Raw genomic sequence first — 19782 nt, forward strand, 5'->3', positions numbered from 1 at the left:
CCAGCCTAGCAGTGCTGTCAACAGAGCCCAAGGGGCCTCCGAGACAGCAAGCAGCAGACTCGGCAAAGAGGACGAGGCCGCTGCCGAGTGGGCGGAGCGTCCCCACTCAGCAGCAGCCTTGTCCACTTCGCCAAGTCTGCTGTTCACCACCTTGGAGGTCCCTTGGGCAAGTTGATGGCACTGCCAGGCTGGGCCTCTGAGGTAGCAAGCAGCAGACTCGTCAAAGAGGATGAGGTTGCTGCCGAGTGGGTGGAGACAAGCCCCAGGGTAAGGCCTAGCACCTGACTCCCTCCTCCCTCCTCCTCTGAAAAACTCATCTCTTTTCCCACAATAGTGTTTATAGAAAATTCCTATGGTAGAAGGACTTTGTAAGTCTTTTGGAAGTGTTTTCACTGGTGGTCTGTATCTTCTGATGGCAGGATTAAAAAGAAGTTAGAAGTTCTGCAGTTAGACAAGAAATGATTCTAAAGAAAATATATTTTTCTTTGCTTTTAGAAATTTGAAGCCAGAATTCCTGCACATATTGTTCTTTTAAGAGGTTCTATGCTTTTGCCAGTGAGCACAACTGTTGATATTTTCGTTTTGCACCTTCTTTAACGGGGATGTATAATTATATAATAAAATTTCTTACAGCAGCTCTCTAAAATACTTGAGCCATGGAGACCTTTAATAAACAAACATGTACTGAAATTAAAAATACTTCTGCTTTAAAGTTAAAGTGAACTAGTGGGTTTTGGTCAGCTTTTTGCATGCTTTTGCAACTCACGGGCAATTTGGATGCATGTTAAATATAATTAAATATTTGACAGTAATACCTGCCCTGGGGGCATTGTAATATCACATTCATAATTTTATTGCTAGTAAAGTTCAACTACCACCATTTCACAGGTGGCGTGCAAGAAGAAATCAGAACTGTGACAAATTCCAAATTGATGAACTTCTAATTTGGTATGAAACATTCATAATACATTTAGAACACAAGATAGTCTTAGATAATATAGATGGGGAGACATTTTATATCTCTAGACTCACATTTCTTTCAATGTTGGTGATGAAATAACAGTGTCTGAAATGTAAGCTTAAAAAGTAAGATAAAATATTTTTTTTCTTTAAGGCCCTAAAAGCTGCACACTTTATCCATGTTCTTCTTGGCCAGTTGGTGACTGTATGGAGGATCATTGGATGGTAGAGGTGAGTTAACAATGCAGAGGTGGAAAACCTTAATTCTCAGAACTACAAGAATCTCCAGCTAATATAGCCGGTGGCCATTCTGCTGACAAGATTACAGAAGTTTTAATCCAAGCTCTGAATGCATCACTAATTCCATTGTCATTGAAAGTGGTTATCTATCTCCTATTAGATAATAGAGCTGTGCAAAAAATAGGATGTGGGTCATAAGTTGTAAATGTTTTGGTGAATCTGTACTTATGACCTGATTTACCAAGCTAGAGCTGCCCCCATGTACACAAATAAAAATTTATGAAGTTTTCATAAGAAGGTCATCAATTTTTGTTAGTCTGCATAAGTCAACTTGTTTTTCAGTGCAAGCAAACAACAAGGGAGGCACAGCCAAAAGGTTGTCACATATTCTCCTAAGACTATCAGAGCTGAGGGAGAGAGGAAGAGAGGAGGTAGAGCCCTGGTTATTGCCTTAAATGCAGGAGCCACATTACCTCTGTTGCCATTGTGCAAGCTGGGAGGTAGATAGAGGGTAATGCAGGAGCTCAATTTCTCTGTTCTTGAAAACTTTGGCATGTGCCATGCAGTAGCTTTTTGTTTTTAGTTTGCCTAGCACCTTAGGATTCCTTTTAGGATCATTTTGGCAGCAGCCAGACTGCAGTTTACTGCTCAAACAGCTTGGAATCCCTTTAGGATCATTTGTGAGTGAGTGAGTGAGTGAGTGAGTGAGTGAGTGTGTGTGGGTGGGGGGGGGGTTCATTTTGGATTCATTTGGGGGGGGGGGTCCATTTCTCCTTTTGATTTCCCCCCTTTTGATTTCTTTAATTTAAAATTCTACAAACGGCTTTCTTTATTTTCTAGTCTATTTTAATTTTATTTTAATTCTATTCTACCAATTAACCTGTTTCTTTCCTTTGCCATATTTTGGGACAATTGTAATACTACCAAGTACCAACTGCAAGTCCCAACTTCTTTCTTTGCTTTTCTTTCCCATATTAAAAATATATTAGTGGTTCAAAAGTATAATTTTACAACGTGCAGTGCTTGTTTATTCTCTTTTCAGGGAGGAAAATCCCAAGTTGCCAGAGTGCTACTGCAGGGCCATATTAACTAATATTTTGGAGTCAATTGAGAATTCTAGTCTAGTACCAACCAACCTGTTCCTTTCCTTTATCATATTTTGGAGTAAATTATAGAACTAACAAGTACCAACTGCAACTCAACTACTACCCCTTTTTTGCTTTCATTTCCCATATTACAAATCTTATTATTGGTTGAAAACTAAAATTATACAAAGTTCAGACTTGTAGATTTTTTAAAAACTTCATAAAAACTTCAAAATATTCCCAAAGATCAGTGGATGAGTAAAACATTCTGAAACTTTGGAGGCTTGCAGTGGTAAATGTGTGCTACAATTGTAGCAAGTTTCATCCAGAGAGCCATAAAATAAGGGAGAGAGGAGACACAGACATTTTCCCATTGGCGCGAATGAGCTGAATAACAAAATGAAATACTAACAAAATTTTCCCAACTTCGTAATAGAAATTAAACAGACTCATTAAGAAAGAAATCTGGGTTCATCTATATTTCGTAATTACAAACTAAACACATTTTTGGCATTTTGTACACCTCTTTTAGATAATTATTAATATTGACTGATCTCAAGTGTATCATCAAACTCAATCATCAGATAGCACTAATCTCTAACCCAAGAACATATCTGAGACAATAATATTATCTTAATAATTGTTAGTTAATTAATATTTGTCAGTCTAATGTTGTATTTCTTAGAATAAGATGGTTGAGCATGTGATGGCAGTCCAAATCCAAGTATTCCTGAATAGGATGCATAAACAAGTATATCCTTTTCGGTCTGCTTTCTACCCTTTTTTGGGGGACGAGAACTTGTATGATTTAGTGCAGAAGTAGGCAAGTGTGTTCCATCAGCCATGCATGAACTAACAATCATTTTATCCTGGTGTGATGTTGCCAACGCTTATTTTTTCAGCATTAAGAGTGGATATTTTGCATTGTGTGGAACATAGACCTTTCCAGCCCAATCTTCAAAACCCAAAAATGAAAACCGAAAGTTGATATTAAGTCATTTCAGTTTTGGGGTGTTATAAATGTGCTTTCCAAATTAAACTCATTATAGAGGACACAGGTGCAAATGACAAAGGTTGAGTGGTGTGATACATCTACAGGGCATCAAATTGAGAAAGGCTGGATTGAAAGCTGTTCCTCTGAGTTGCCATCAAGGTTGCAATGGGAATCACCCATAAGTCAGATGATCCTCAAGACTGATTTGACTTGAACATGTCTTCAAAAACCCAGCTTCAAAGTGTACTGTTGACTGTCCAAGGGCAGGGGGGTTGCTCATTCCACCACTACCCCTAATAGGTCCAGTTGGGCCCTACTTGGCTAACTATCTGCTCCATTCCCTTCTCTTTGGAATCTGATCTTCTGTTTAGCTTACGTCAGTGGTTCTCAACCTGGGGTCCCCAGATGTTTTTGACCTTCAACTCCCAGAAATCCTAACAACTGGTAAACTGGCTGGGATTTCTGGGAGTTGTAGGCCAAAGACATTTGGGGACCCCAGGTTGAGAACCACTGGTAAGTTATATTATTTGCTATTGTCTCTCTTGACCTTTTCTTACTGTCTATGTAAGCAGCATCTTGCCTGTCCTAGACCATACTAGTTAGTTACTGCTGATCTTGCTAAAGACAGAAGCAGCTTTCCTCACTGCTCCAGACCCACTAGACCTTGACAGATTAGGTCTTGGGTCTTTAGCATTAGGACTGATTTCATGTCTCTAAAGGTCTTCCAGCTGGAGTTTTACATTTCTGTGTTCCAGGTTACGGTAAAGTTATAGCCACAATAAACTATATCTTTTTCTTCATTTCTATGTTCACGATAAAAAGAAAGCACCAAATTGAGATGTATTGTATCAGCAGCTAGCATTTCACCATGGTTTTTCATTTCTTGAACAGTGTACATTGGCACTTTAAGCTCCACTAAAAAAAGATATGAAGATTAATAGGGAGAGAACATGCCTTTTCAGATATAGCAAATTTGCCAAAAATGTCTTGAAAAAGAACACTATCCCAAAGCTTACACTGATCTTCTAAAGCTGCTGCATGTTGAGTTTCTTAAACACACTGAATGTTTTTAGCATTTCCATTGTATAGCAGTGTTTCAAAGAAGATTTCATGAGCAGAATATGTAATTACAGTCAAAACCTGTAACAATCATTTCTGAGAAATCTAGTCTATCTTGCAGCATTTCACTGCAATGTTGACAGTCTTCTATCTGTTAGCAGCAAGAGACAAAAGAAGGAAGACAAAATGATGTACAGAGTAGGGAAAGCCTTTAGGGACATTAAACCAATCTAGAAAAATATGGAAATAATCAAGAGTCTGTCAAGAGACAAAATAAGACATTATGAAATAAAAGTACAGATCATAACAAGGGTTGGGTTGCACTTGATGTCATCTGTTTGTGTAATAGAGCAAAAGATTACAAGAGTGATATGAATTTGTTAATATGGGTTACACCTTGATAATCTGGAAACCTATTAGTTTCTCCCCACCCACTCCCACTTAGAGACAGATATACACCCTGAAGATGTGGCATAAAATACTGGCAATACTAGTCAGCACTGTTATTTTTTATCTATATTATAGAGGTAATTTTAATAACTATCTTCCATATGGAAAAGATTAAAAGTCTATATTGCTATAAGAAGGTTATATTGTACTTAGAAAGTTAAGCCCAGTAGGCAGATATCTACAGGGGAATGTCCTTTTGGATGGTGGTCCTAGGCTGCAGAACAGGACCTATAAGATTTACTTTTGTTTTCCAATTTAATATACAGTGAGGTTTGTGCCAATATATTACCTTATTTGACCTGGACAATTGATTTGACAAAAAGGTAGAACAAGGAGATAATTGCTTGTCTTGAGATACAGTGAATTGCAGCTTTGCTACGGTGTGGTGTCAAAAACCAATATAGGTTCAGCTAATTTCAAAGTTTCACACAATTGACTCAATCTGAATCATTTAATAAGATTCATTTACAGGTAACTATGATATTGCAGGAAGCATTTGTTCGGAATGCAATCTCAAACTATTCTGGGAATGTATGAGTAATGTAGTCTTATGATCTATATAAGCTTTATGAATACATGCCTGTTTTCCACCAGAACATCATTTGGTTGTTCCTGTCACAGATTCAAATGGCTGTGTACACAAGCCGCTAGTGTTTTTTTCAACATTCATCTAGTAACCTTCTTGGGAGATGTGGAGAAATACACTGTGTATTATTTTTTCAGCTCAAATTCAATAAGAGCTGAGCTTTTTAGGAAAAGAAATACAAACCAAAGTATACTAGGCGGAAAAAAGCAATAATGAGAATTACTGAGAATGTCTGAGTCTGAATTATGTGTGACATGTTGGAAACTGTCATATTATAGCCAAGATTCTGTGGAACAGCTGTCAGCTCAACTGTGTGTTGATCTGGCAGTTTCTACTGGTTTATTCTTCCTCCTTCAGTAAACTGCGTCATATCATGTAAAGATCAACTGAAACTCAGACAGACTTTATACATTTAAGGAACATCTAGTATTTTGGGTAAATGGAACAGTCACATTTCTGTTGTATCAAACAAACAGTGCAAATATATTCCATTTAATAGGAATAACTATTATTGGAATACATGGCCTATCTTTTGTTCCCATCTGAAATATGCAATTGTTTGTCCAAAACACGTGAAAGTACTCAACTTCTCCCATCTAAGTGCAGTTTTTTCTTCTTCTATCATTACCCAATGACTATTCTTTTTTATGCTGATGTCTTGTCTTTCAACACAGTAATTGTTCAGTTTGCTTCACCAGCATTAGAAACTGCTTGATCCCACTACACAAGATTGTTCCTTTTCATCCCTCCCCAATTTTTTTTCTCATTGACCTTTCTCTTTATCTTATAGTGCTTATTCATTATTTCCCTCTCCTAATATTTTCCACCCTTAACTGACACCGGGACTATACATTCCTCTTACTCTTAATGTTGAGAAATTCTAATTCCCCAAATCCAGATAACTATATTAACATACTTTGCTAAATATTTGCTTGTTCTACAAGCCTAGTATATGGTCATGAAACAGCACATACATATGGCTAATTCCCTACTCAAAAACTCTAGTTTCAAAGTTGCTGTATAGAAAGGAAACACTAGGTTGGGCTTTATTAGATTCTTCACATGGAAGCCACAACAGGTTAGCCCAAGGTGTTCTGTATATCCTCATGACTCCTTTGCTTTACCAAATTTCTCCCCACAAGGCTCCTGTGCCTTTCATACATTCAGGAGATGGAGACATTCAACTGTATAGTGGCTGCCTGGTGGTTTCTTGGGAATTACAGTTCATCAGGGGATGGGAGAGGGCAATTTTTAAAGATAAAAACCATTTTCCTGTGATCTGCTCTGGAAATAAAATTTTCTATAACACATTAATGAAAATGAATGCTAACCAATGCAGTAATTAGTACTGGTAACAATGCTGTTTATAATAGTTAAACCATACAGAGTCCACATACCAGATGTTTTCTCTCCCTTACTTGCTTTTTCCTCAGCCCTTCCTAAAGTGACCACAGAGTATATCTAAGTCACAACATTTAGTGAAATTAAGTCAAAGCAAAGAATTACAACAGCCTCAGATTTCTCCAGATTGCACATAACCCTGACCACTCCAAATACATGCAGTGACTGAGTCAGTAAAAGGAGTATCTGCTTAATTCAGACCTGGTTAGTGTTTCCTTCTCTACAGATAACCAGTCCCTATGGTTGGTCCCTAAGTTTGCTCTGTGAAATGTTCTATCTGCTTGTGTATCCAGTCTCTTGAGAATAGCAGAGAGCATGAAAAGATGTAGTCATCCATTTTTGGATGAAGTTTTCTTCTCAAAACAAAGCTAAACAAAAACTCCCACAGAGTGTTGTGTAAATTTGAAAGCCAGAGGAGGAAATGGTTCAGTCTCGTCTATCCATGTCTACTGATGCTGTCCAGGTCAGGACTGGAAAGGCTTGCTTTAGAATAAGTTTGAGTTGCATACTATGGACCTTATCAGTCGTTCTTCAGTCTCCATTTCCATGCATTTAAGAAACAGCTCTCCAGAGGAGCCTATAGAGGCCATCACATAATGTGAGGGCACTACTGGTGGAAATTCGTGGGGCTCCATTTCCTAAGAACATTTAAATTAATCCTGAAGCCCATCTTTAGGAGTCAGGTGTTACCTGACTCCAAACACGTTTCAGATGGGAGAAAATGGGGGAAAGATGGGTAAGTACATGGAGTGACTGTCCACCCCCCAAAATAGGGAAAAACAAAAGAGAATGTATTGAGAGGGTTCCTTCCACTTTCCTCTCGCCCTATCTGATGAAGTTCAGATGTGTCACTTGATGTGAAATTAAGCCATAAAAGGAGAATAGGATGACATAGTTAATTTCAACCCACACAAAGCTCTATAGATAGAGAGCAGCATCATTTCTGTTAGTACCAGGAAACTTGAAATCTCATAACAGAATGTTTGGTGGATTGGACAGCTTAGAGCTATTTCATACCCCAATAGTCATGTAGCCATATGGCTACTTCTAAATGTGGAGTAAGATACAAAAAGATACACAAGGTTGAAGTCCAGCAAGAATATACTTTGATGACTTGGATTGATAGATTATTATTTGAATACTTCCCAACTTCTTTTAAGTATGCAGTACAAAATATAAGACAGATTTTCTTTAAAATGTCTGGGCAAAAGGAATAGTTTTAATTTGGTGCTGAAAATGGTGTAGAACAAAACTGGCATTAGACATTGTATACTACCATGTCTAAATCCTCACCATAAATGGTTCTTGAAAACATTTGTTGGATTTTTTTTGTTGTGCCAAGCATTATATATGCCAATTATTGGCAATAATCACGATACAGTTATTATTATTTATTTCAAATATTTATATCCCATCCTTCTCAACCCCCACCCCTCAGGGTAGCAACCATTAGATGCCAACAACAAAACAAACAATCGCACTTGTGAGGGTGGTGGGATAGAGAGCAGGGCCTCCCCTGATGATCTTAAACTCCGAGGTGGGTCATAGAAGGAGATACGTTCAGACAAGTAAGCTGGATCGGAACCATATAGGGCTCTATAGGTCATAGCTTTTATAATGCACATGGTACAATTAAATATGCTATTCCTTGGAGTTGACGTTAACCTTCACACCACAACAAATATGCAGATTGAGGTAGCAGGTTTTAGACAAGCTTGCTACAAATTAAACAATTTTATCTGAGACTGACATGGAATTTTAATCTTCCAGATCTTTTGAACTATAACCTCATATTCCCTTACCATAATATTGTGTTACACTGAAGGAACTTGTCATTAAAACATCTGGGAAGTGGCAAAGTTTTCTCATTCATGTCTTTAATAGAGGTACTTGTTAAATACATTGGAGCTGTGTTTAAACATTCCATCCATAACTTGTGATCTAGCCAACCCACGTTGGAAGCCAACTGAATCATCACTCACCTACATCATAACACCCACAAATTCCATGGAGTCCAACTATGCTCCAAGGGTTTTCTGTGAACTTTTCTAGATGTAGATTTTTAAAATGTCCCCAAGACAGAATGATCAAAGTGGATGCTAATCTCAAAAGGAAAAAGATGACTCAACTGTACAGACAAAAAGGACTTGCTACGTAGAATAAAGGACGAAATGAACTAATTAAACATACTAGTCAAAGCACCAGTTCTGCTTAAAGTTCATTTTTAAAACATATACTTTTAAATTGTCTTGGAAATGTATTTTTCAGGTGAATATTTGGTCTACTTCTCAGCAAAGATTTTCTTCTAAGGAAGTTACATTTCCATAGCATCACAGGGAACTGTTCTTATGATGTCCCAGCACCACCTGACACATTACAAAATTTTAAATTATATATTTTATTGCAAAGTTAAATGCAAATAAAGTAAACTTCAGCATCAGTGCATGCATTATGGTTCACAAATGAAACTAATTTCTGCATTTAGATGACCCTATACTCCTAAAAGCAATTGCTTTTGTCTCTTGAAAAAAAGCCTAAGCTTGGAAATGAAGCCATATATACGCTCAGTAATTCTAACAAAACTAAACAAAATGTAAGTAACTAATTCATAAGCACAGTACAAAGCACGGTGTTTGCTTCTTGGTTCCTTTTCATCATTTGTGCATGTAAATATTCATAAAATATTCAATATCAGCCTCATTTGTAAGTTTGAATGTAGGAAGAAGACAGCTGAATACCTGGGATTTTCTTTTTTCAGGTTATGATGCTAGATTCTTTGAGTGCTTTCTTTGTTTTACTATGCCACTATTTTTTCATTTTTTTTCCATTCATTTCATTTTCTGCTTATTAAAATACTAAGTTGAATATTAAATTCTATCCCCAGCTAATATTTGAGTTCATTCTGCAGCCAAGGTTCAACTATATATGCACAACTATATATGCACACATATATATACATTTTGGATCCTTTTTTAGAGGCTGAATTCTAGGAAATCTTATGTGGCTTATGTATGAAATTTGCACATTGGTGATTGGCTGGCCCTTCTGTCAATCATGAAACTCTTTCATTCAAATTAAACCAGGACATCTGCTGCTTCCTTTGTTGATACCTATTATTCTCACTGCCCTTAGATGCTCACTTAGAGAACCAAGGCACTTGTGCTGTGAATTTTCATTTCTCCACTATACTAAGTAAGGGTCACTAAGATACCCCCACCACTACCTCCAAAATCTCAGCAGTGAAGTACCTGTTTGTCATTCATAATCAAGTACAGTCACTGTTGATAATATAGTCTTATTACTATTGCAGCAATATAGAATGGGATCAGATTGATGAATCATGTGGTGATACAGCATAATTCAAAATGAATGTTTCTGTAATGATTGTATGCACTCTGCTTGAACAGTCTTAAAATGACACTACTTTGTATTATAAAAAGCTTGTTCTTCCTGTAATGGCATCCTAATAGAAAATGGGTGGATTGAATCACTCCCAGGATATATTTGTAAAGTGATTTCATAAAAAAATATTGGCTTCATGTCAGAAGCTGTATCTTGTTTGACATGCACAATACACATACACCAATTTTAAATGGTTAATATCAAATGCAACAACATTACCCAAGATATTTCACTGGAGGGTTGTTATGGACCAATTCTTTTCAGCTAGGTATAGGTACTATTTACCAGATTATGGCAAATGTACCAGCTGAGATTGACCTGTTGTTTTGAGATTTAGTTGCCTCAATAATAGGGAAGTGTTTGAAACCAAGAAGTACAACAAGGTTTCTTTAGACTACAACAAGCAATCATCATCATTGGTCACCACTCGTGTCCAAGTAGGATGGCCTTCCAAGCCTAGGTTCTTAGCAGTTGGGTTTGTGGGTGACTGTGGAGGCCTATTCTTGACCCACATATTCTTTTGCAGTGAAGACATCGATTTCCAGATAGAAGGCGGCCCCAGTCAAGGTTGGTTTTGATGCACCTTCCTCTTGACGTATTGCTCCTTTTTCCCCTCCATTCATGCCTCTTTGAATTCCACGGCACTGTTTGTAACAGCTGACCTCCAATTAGAACACTTGAAGGCTAGAGCTTCCCAGTTCTCAGTGTCTATGCCACAGTTTTTCATGTTGGCTTTAAGCCCATCTTCAAATCTCTTTTCCTGTCCACCAAACTTATGTTTTTCATTTTTCACTTAGGAGTGAGTTACTGCTTTGGAAGATGATGATCGGGCATTGAGGCAACATGGCCAGTCTAGTCAAGTTGATGGTGGAGGAACATCACTCCAGTGCTGGTGGTCTTTGCTTCTTCCAGCCTGCTGACATCTCTAATATGCAATTATGGAAGCTTCAAGGACCACATCTGTCCCACAAGAAACGTTGGAAGGCTGTACCACTTCTGCCAAATGGAAATCATTGTCTTAACCCAGGTGCCCTTTAGGGAACTCAGGACATTTTCACTTTGTTTGGAAACTTTCCTGAGTCATTTTAGGACCAAGAGAGAATTTCAAGAAAGGCTTCTTCTGGGCTATTGTTAGAAATTCACCACTCACATTCTTTGGAGTATCCCACAAGGTGCCATTCTATCTCCAAAGCTCTTTAGTATTTACATGAAGTCACTGGGAGAGATCATCTGGAGGCACAGGGTGGGGTGTTATCAGTATGCTGATAACACCCAAATATATTTCTCCATGCCTTCAAAAATAGCCTCAGCTAAGGATAGTGTGTCTCCTTTGAATTAATGCCTGAAGGAGATAATGGGCTGGATGAGGAAAAACAAATTAAAACTCAATACAGAGAAAACAGAGGTGCCTGTCATCAAGGGTCCTAATCTGGGAATGGAGGTTTGTCGACCAGTCCTGAATGAGGTTACACTCCCCTTGAAAGGCTGTGTTTTCACCTTTGGAGTCCTCCTGGATCTGTCTCTCCAAATGTCAACCCAGGTAGACATGACAATCAGACATGCTTACTACCAGCCTCAGCAATACACCAGCTGTGATCCTTCCTAGATCTGGAGGAACTTAAGATGGTAGTGCATGTGTTGGTAACCTCAAGGTTTGACTTCTGCAATGCATGTTACATTGAGCTATCTTTGTACCAAGTTTGGAAACTCCAGTTGGTTCAAAATACGGCAGCCAGATTGGTTACGGGAATATCCAGGAGTGAACCTATCACACCTACCTAAAAGTCACTCCACTTGCTGCCAATTAGTTTCTAGGAAAAGTACAAAGTATACTTTAAAGTCTTACATAGTTTGGGTCCAGGTTACCTACAGGATCATCTTCTCCTGTACAGTCCACCCCAGACACTGAGGTTTTCTGGGGAGCATCTTCTCTAGCCTGCCAGAATCCTACTGGAAACCATCACGCAGAGGACCTTTTCATTAACTGCCTCAAGACTGTGTAACCACCTGCTGGAAGAGCTCTGACAGCTAAATCAGCTGTTACAATTTAAGACAAAAGTGAAGACCCATCTCTTCTAGCAGGCATACTCAGACAGTTTTAACGATGAAATTTTAAACTTGCATCTTATGTTTAATCTTTGTTTTGTGTATTTTAATATATATATTGTGAAAATAGGTTTTGATATGTGTCTGTATGTTTTAGCAATGTTGTAACTTGCTTTGAGCTGTGAAGAGCAAGAAATCATCATCATCATCATCATCATCATCATCATCATCATCATCATCATTATTTTAGGCCAAAAATTGTTTTTGAAAAAAATTGCAAAATATTATTTAACTCCCTGTATGGCACAGGGGAGCTTCAAGTGTGATTTAAAAAATCCTTTGTGTCTCTCCAAAGGACATAGTGAGGCATTTTGGAATGAAAACTATCTTTAAAAATAAATCATCCAATAGGGCCATAGGGATCATACTTTGCTAATCTTGAACTGATGAAATGATTCTTAATGCTGAAGCGTGGCATGTATGTCACTTGAAATGGAGTGATGCGGGAAACTTGGGGTCATCACACAATGAGAAGAACATGTTGTCTCTTGGTTTTATATGTATCTATAGCAGATTTCCCAAACTCAGTCTTTTCCAGATATGCTGGGAATATATGACATCATATTTTGTTGTACAAAACTAGCCAACAAGATCAACCAAAGGAAAGGATTTTTTTTTTACAAGAGCACAAATCAATACAATGCTTTTTGCTATTGCCACTGTTGAGGGTGGGAGGATAGAAGGATAAAAAAACTCTCCAGTACTGAGTATTGCTGCATTCAGGAATCCTTTTCATCCAGAATGGGAAAATGTGCAGATTATTTATATTGCTTTTTATTTTACCCCAAAATAAACCCCAATCTACACATTGTTTTCCATGTAAAGAATGAAACAAAAGGACAAGGCAGTGAGTAACATGGATGCTTCTTCACTCCGGCTATATATTATTCCTTCTCTTGAATTTTATGTGCTACACAGTTCCTTGTGTGCCAGAACACCAACAGAAGCCATGTGTACAGCACATCAGGCTACTAGTAAATTACACTGAGAGCAATCAGATAATGTTGTTAATATGACTCACATCAGTGCAATTTCTTTGCTCCTCCCTGTATGATTAATTACAACTAAATTGATGTTGCCAGCAATGATTAATTTACAAGCCGAGATGCAGAGCAAATGAGCTCAGCAAAACTCAATTGGTGCTGTCAGTGTTTTAAAAGCCCTACAACAAAAGATTTCCATCCACATCAACTGATTTCCAGCTTTTTTGTAACTGGTAATTAAAACCAAACATTTCTAACAAATATCTTATTTGCAATTTGTAGTGATGCTCTCAGATGACACAGCTTTCACTTAAAATGATGAGTTTGTGGTGAAGCTTTGTTTTTTTGTTTATTTTTTCTATTTAATTTGGAAACACATTAGCATATTGACCCAAACTATAAGCAAATAAATGAATATTCTATTTTACATGTTGATGTTTTCCAGGGTTAGACTCACCTAAATCTTTCTGAACCAATGGACTTAATTTGACCAATCTCTTCCTAGGATCAAGTTTTAAATTGTTAAAAAAATACAATGGGTCCTTGGTATCCACTAAGGTTTGGTTTCAGAACCACCACAAGCCCCGTAGATACCAAAATCTGTGGATGCTCAAATCCCATTACATATAAACAATCCATGGATACAAAAGGCTGTATATGAAAAGAATAAAGAATTCTTATTACATACTGATGGAAAACACAAGGGAATAATTATCCTTGCACAAATGAAGTACTTTATTTGCTATATATTTTGCTGGGTGTTTAGTTAAATCAACAGAACTTGTTTTAATGTATCCCATTATTAGGAGATAGTCCCCCGTCGTCGTCGTCGTCGTCGTCCCCCCCCCCCCCCCACTGTCATCCCATCCTCATCCCCAGAAGCAAGGTGTAAAAAGAACATAATTGTGACTTGCTATATTGTTGGTACAACTTCCTTTCACAATATTTTTTGAAAATCTAACTGTAACTCAAGATCTAAAACAATTCATATCTGGATATACAAAGCAGCTAGAGTTACTTTAATGTAGTTTGCATTTTAGCAACATAATTTTAAAAGCTGATTTACTATATCAAAATAGGTCTCTTTAGGTAACACATCTTTGAATAGTAACGTTGCCCTCCAGGCCAGGAAACAGCTCTATACTTAACCACCACACTCTATTCCAAGATAAATCAGCAAAGCAGTTTATTGAGGGTTATATAAAAAGCATTTCAGCAAAAATTGTAAAAACTTCAAAGTCCATACAAATACAAGGTTCAAGGTACAGGAGTAATCAAGAATCTCAAAAGCACAGGTAATCCAGCACAAGAATACAATGAACAACAAGAGTTCAGAACAGCATAAAATCCATACAAAAATCCAGGAACAATCCTTCCAACCTGGAAGCACGAAACATGAACAAGGCATGGAACTAGAATTCCCTTGAGTTGGACTTGCCAAGAGCTGTTGTCTCAATGACCAACATTGACCAGACTGGCTAGGAAATGCTCCTAGCCTCTCTAATAAAGACATGAAGTCATGCCTCCTCCCATGAGTTTGTGCTGTGGGTTTCTTCTGTAAGAAGCACTGTGACCTTTGGAGGTTCTGTTGAGCTGCCCAAAGTTGGTCAAAATGAAGTCTCCTATCAACCAGCTCATTATTTTGCAACTCATTATTTTCTGCACTTAGGATTTTAGCCTCTGAACTCTTTCCTCTAGAGAACAGCTCCTCTGCACCATTTGGAATGTGACCTTCACCGACTGTTCACAGACTGCTCATTTTCAGGACTTAAAATCTCATGATGGCACACAGGCCCAGAATTCCCATGACCTATGTCCACATTAACATGAGTATTAGGCACAATCATAGGCTGAACGACAACAAGTGGACCCATTGCTTTTGTTCAAGGGCCCCTGTCTGACAAGTGCAGTTTCTCTTTTCATGATCATTTATATTATCTCCCTCCTTCCTCTCAAGCATAGGGCTCAGTGTGCCTCTCATTAATACTGAATGAAAAACATAATTAAAATGCAAAATAAGTTTGAATATTAATATAGAATAAAAGTAAAGGCAAAATTTAAAAAAATCTAAACAAAATTTAGGAGTGAAAGAGAATTAGACAGTTGCCACAAGCATGCATGAATAAAATAATTTTACATGGCAATAAAAAGAACAGTGAGGAAGCCAACTTAGCCTCCCTCAGTAAGTGATTTCAGTGTATCAGTGAAAAGGCCCTTCTTTTATATCTCAAATGGATGTGTCTCCAAGGGTACATCTATATTGTAGAATTAATGTGGTTTGACAACATTTTAACTATCATGTTTCAATGCTATGGAATCTTGGGATCTTCAGCTCTAGGTTATTGGATATGTTTTTTTTTTTTTTTGTGGGTGAGCAGATGGCAATTACTGGATAGCATATGTTCTGTATCAGAAACTAGAGCTGATATGGTCTATCCAATGCAGTTTTCTGAATCTGCAACCAAAATAACCAAACTGAATAAAAAGTTAACAAAAAACAGATTTGTAACCCCTTTGATACTCATGTTGGAGAGTTATCCCTAGTCAAAGTGGTCCTTGGTCAAAGTGGTCCCTGGTCAAGTGGTCCCTGGTCATGAAAAGGGTTGGGAATCACTGCTTTAAATCAAGGTTATCCCAAGTGGATATCCTTAACTGAGCAGGGATTCAAATCTGGGATTCCCAGAATCCAAATTTGGAAATTTTAGACTACTATACTATTCTGGCTGTCAGCTATAGCATACTAGTTTTACTGATGACTGACAGAAATAGTATAATCTCAGTAAACCCATATCCATCAATCCATGTCCTGTCACATCTTATATCGGAAAAGCCATTGTTGCAAGCAGACTCTTAAAATTCCAAAATGATAATAGATGAAGACAATATAAAAAGGTTAAACAGATGGATTTTAATTATGACTCCTAAGGAACAAATAAGCATTGGAGGAAACAGAGGAAGAGAGCCACTATATGCAGAGTATATTAACTGTCATGGTTCCACACTGATTAAAACAGTACTTGTCGTATTTATACATCATTGTACTGTAGCGGCAACCAATGTTCCTTGTAATGCATTTCCGAGCACAAAAATTGCTTCAGAAAAAAAGCAGCATTTGGACAAGCAATTCTGTTGAAACCAATGAAGTGGTTCACATACACATTTTCCAAAGCGAGTTTGTTTAAGGTGAGCCTATTTTAAGCTATTAAAGTGTGGAATTTAAGGCCAAAAAGAAAAATGAGGAAAAACCAGTGACTGCTTGGTATAGTGACTTAGAGAACATTGCAGCAGTATGTTCAGCAAGAAACCCTTCATTAATCCTTTCCTGTAATTCTACCCTATTCACCTTCTCCCTTGCCTGGCTCAATAGAATGTAAAACCTGCTGTCAGTGCAGTAACTAACCCAGAACCCATTCATTACTCAGTCAAGGCATTTGTAACATTTGCTGATTTATCCATGAATAGAAACACAGTGTAGAGAGCAGCACTGAGGCAGGTTTCCTCCCCCCGCCGCATCCTTTCCCCTTCCCCGCTCTGGTATTACTGCAGTTTGTGTGTTGGAAATCATCAAGGGCTTTGATACATTCAGCATCATGAATAGTGCTGGCATTTCATTCCATCTAACCCAAGACGTGGGAGGGGCGAGGGGGATGTTTGCAGCTGAGCAAAATTGTTCATTGCTTATTAAAAGCTGCTTATTCATAGGAAAGTGGGCCAGTGGCCGCCAGTGTAAACCTCCAGAGCCAAAAGCTTCTGTTCACTGTAAACGGAAAAAGCAGGCGCACAACCTGAATCCCAAACAGGCCTTCATGTGTGGGGGAATCAAGCATGTCTAATGATGGACCTGGGAGGATTGGTTCACTGAGTGGCTTGACTGTTGCTAGAAAGCTAAAGAGGCCATTTTACAGGATATATGCAGAGCCACAGTCAATGTAAATAGATGTTCTCTTGCCAAACCATTTTGGTAGAATCTAGCTGAAGCCACCATAAATTAGCCATTGTTTAGTTCCCTGGATTTAAGTAGCTATATTTAGCCTGCCGCTCTCACCTTCTCTTTTACCTAGGGATAAGCCCAATGAACAGAATGGGTTTGTTTATTTATTTATTCAGTACATTATTGTTGTTTTTGATGTTGTCATTGTTATTTGATACACAAAAAAATAGTTTAGAGCTCAAAATGGCCAAGGACCTTTATATCTTAGGGACCGCCTCATTCCTTTTCCCCATCAGTGGTCACCTCGATCCACCCAGGAAAATCTCCTATACATACCGGGTCCTAGGCAGGCACATTTGGAAGCTACAAGGTGTAGAGCTTTTTCGATCTATGCTCCAATTCTGTGGAACTCATTGCCTCCATATATTAGAGCAATGTCGGAGTTGCGACCTTTTGTAAAGGCGCTCAAGACTTGGCTGTTTGGTTGTGCATTTAAGTAATCGGATCAAATTTTGCCATAGTCACTGCTGAATGTTTTTATGTTGAATGTTTTTATGTTGAATGTTTTTATGTTGAATGTTTTTATATTGAATGTTTTATATTGTGTATAAGCTATTTTAAATTGTAAGTCGCTCGGAGCACTTTGGTGGAGAGCGACTAATTAAGAAATAAAGTGATGATGATGATGATGATGATGAAAAAAATAGTACACAGCAAGCAAGATCACTATGCTAGCATTTGTATTTGATCACACATCAGACACTTCCCAAGTGTCTAGGACTATATGATATATCGGGGAATAATGCATGCAGATCCGAGTAGGGAAGCCTTTTGCAGCTGACAGATGGTAATTTTGTCTGCCCTGGTTGTTTTTAAGTGCAGGCCAAAGTCTTTAGGCACTGCACCCAGTGTGCTGCTCACCACTGGGACCACCTTTACTGGCTTGTGCCAGAGTCTTTACAGTTCTATCTTTAAATCCTCATATCGTGTGAGCTTTTCCTGCTGCTTCCTGTCAATTTTGCTGTCACCTAGGATTGCATGATCGTGAAGTCAGGGGTATTGTGAGATCAGGAGTATTATTATTATTATTATTATTATTATTATTATTATTATTATTATTGCCTGTTTTCCTCTCTTAAAAGAGACTCGAATTGGCTATTGTTGTGTGCCTTCAAGTTGTTCCTGACCTATGGCAGCCCTAAGGTGACTATATCGCAAGGTTTGTACAGAAGAGTTTTCCCATTGACTTCCTCTGAAATTGAGAGAGTGTGACTTACCCAAAGTCACCCACTTGGTTTCAGTGGCTAAGAGGGGGTTCAAACCCTGGACTCCAGAGTCATAGTCTAGAATTCAAATTACTACACCACACTGTACACCATATTCATGTTCTGTTCTATATTACAAGATGTACAAATAAAACCAGTTTAAAACAATTCAAAACAACGTATTTTATAGATAAAAAGATTAAACAAAAGAATTCATGTAAACATCTAAAACCCAACCGGTATTCAAATGTGGGCATATTTGTGTAAAATTTGGTGCAGTAAATGAAAATGCATTCTACATATCAGATGTTTACATTATGATTCATAACAGTTACAAAATTACAGTTATGAAGGAGCAACAAAAATAATTGTGTGGTTGGGGGTCACCACAACATGAGGAACTGTATTAAGGGGGTTGTGGCATTAGGTAGGTTGAGAACCACTGCCTTAGCGGCAGATAACAGCATGTGCTGAATTTTTCCCTGCTCTGCAGAGAATCTGGAGCCCTCAAAACTGTACTTTTCCAGCTGGCTTACAGAAGAAATGAATTTGGATAAATTGGCCAATTAATTGTTGAAGGTTTTCTGTTTTATTTTGTATTGCATTTTTACCTGTAGCAAAAGAGAAACATCATTCCATCTAATTACCTCTGTCAAATGTCTTTTTAAAAGTCATCTCCCTTGCAGTTCAGGATCTCATGTTGATCCAGTTGACATGGCTTGAATCTCTTTGACCTGCTACTGCTGTAGTAATCCTTTGATCTGGGCCTGTTTGCAATTTGACCCATTCGGATTACTTCCCTGGAATAGCTGAGCAAGACAAAAGCCAAATCAGCTCCATTTATCTTAATGGGCTCTTCCCCCCTTCCCTTGTATCCCAGATATGAAGCCTTGCCAATCTTTTGTAGAGAAGAAAAAGGAATCTGTATATCTGATGGGCTTTGAACTACCATCTGGTCGTGTTTAATGTTTTTTGTGCTCTGTTCTCATGGTGGTGTGCTGAATCATAACTTAGAAGTTCAATAGCCATTCAGTCACACAGCCTCAATTCAATATGACTGTGTCATTATCAAAGCCTTGTTTACAAAATGCTGCCATGCAAACAAAGCAGATTTTAGAGACAGTTCTCCCTGAGGCAGAGTCCGCTGACTGAGAGGCATTCTTCCAGTGTGAAGTCTGTTTGTCTTACATCTTTGACTGCCTTTTGGGCACACAGCAGTGCTGTGTTTAACCTCTAAAATTACTGCCTGTGACAAGTAATTGTAGGTGTTAAAGCCAATGTAAAGGGAGTTTAATTAGGGGCAGACGAAGCACATGGAAT

General features: G+C 38.0%; 1 long non-coding RNA gene across 2 annotated transcripts in view; it reads left to right on the top strand.

Moving 5' to 3' along the window:
- LOC132766437 (uncharacterized) overlaps positions 1-19782 on the top strand; it is a 50820-nt gene that overhangs the window by 19935 nt on the left and 11103 nt on the right. For both annotated transcript variants that reach the window (XR_010909321.1, XR_009630477.2), the window contains exon 3: positions 1115-1191. This is a non-coding gene — a long non-coding RNA (uncharacterized lncRNA). The remainder of the gene's footprint in view (positions 1-1114; positions 1192-19782) is intronic.

This window comes from Anolis sagrei, chromosome 2 (genome assembly GCF_037176765.1).
Source record: "Anolis sagrei isolate rAnoSag1 chromosome 2, rAnoSag1.mat, whole genome shotgun sequence".
NCBI classification, from domain to species: Eukaryota; Metazoa; Chordata; class Lepidosauria; order Squamata; family Dactyloidae; genus Anolis; species Anolis sagrei.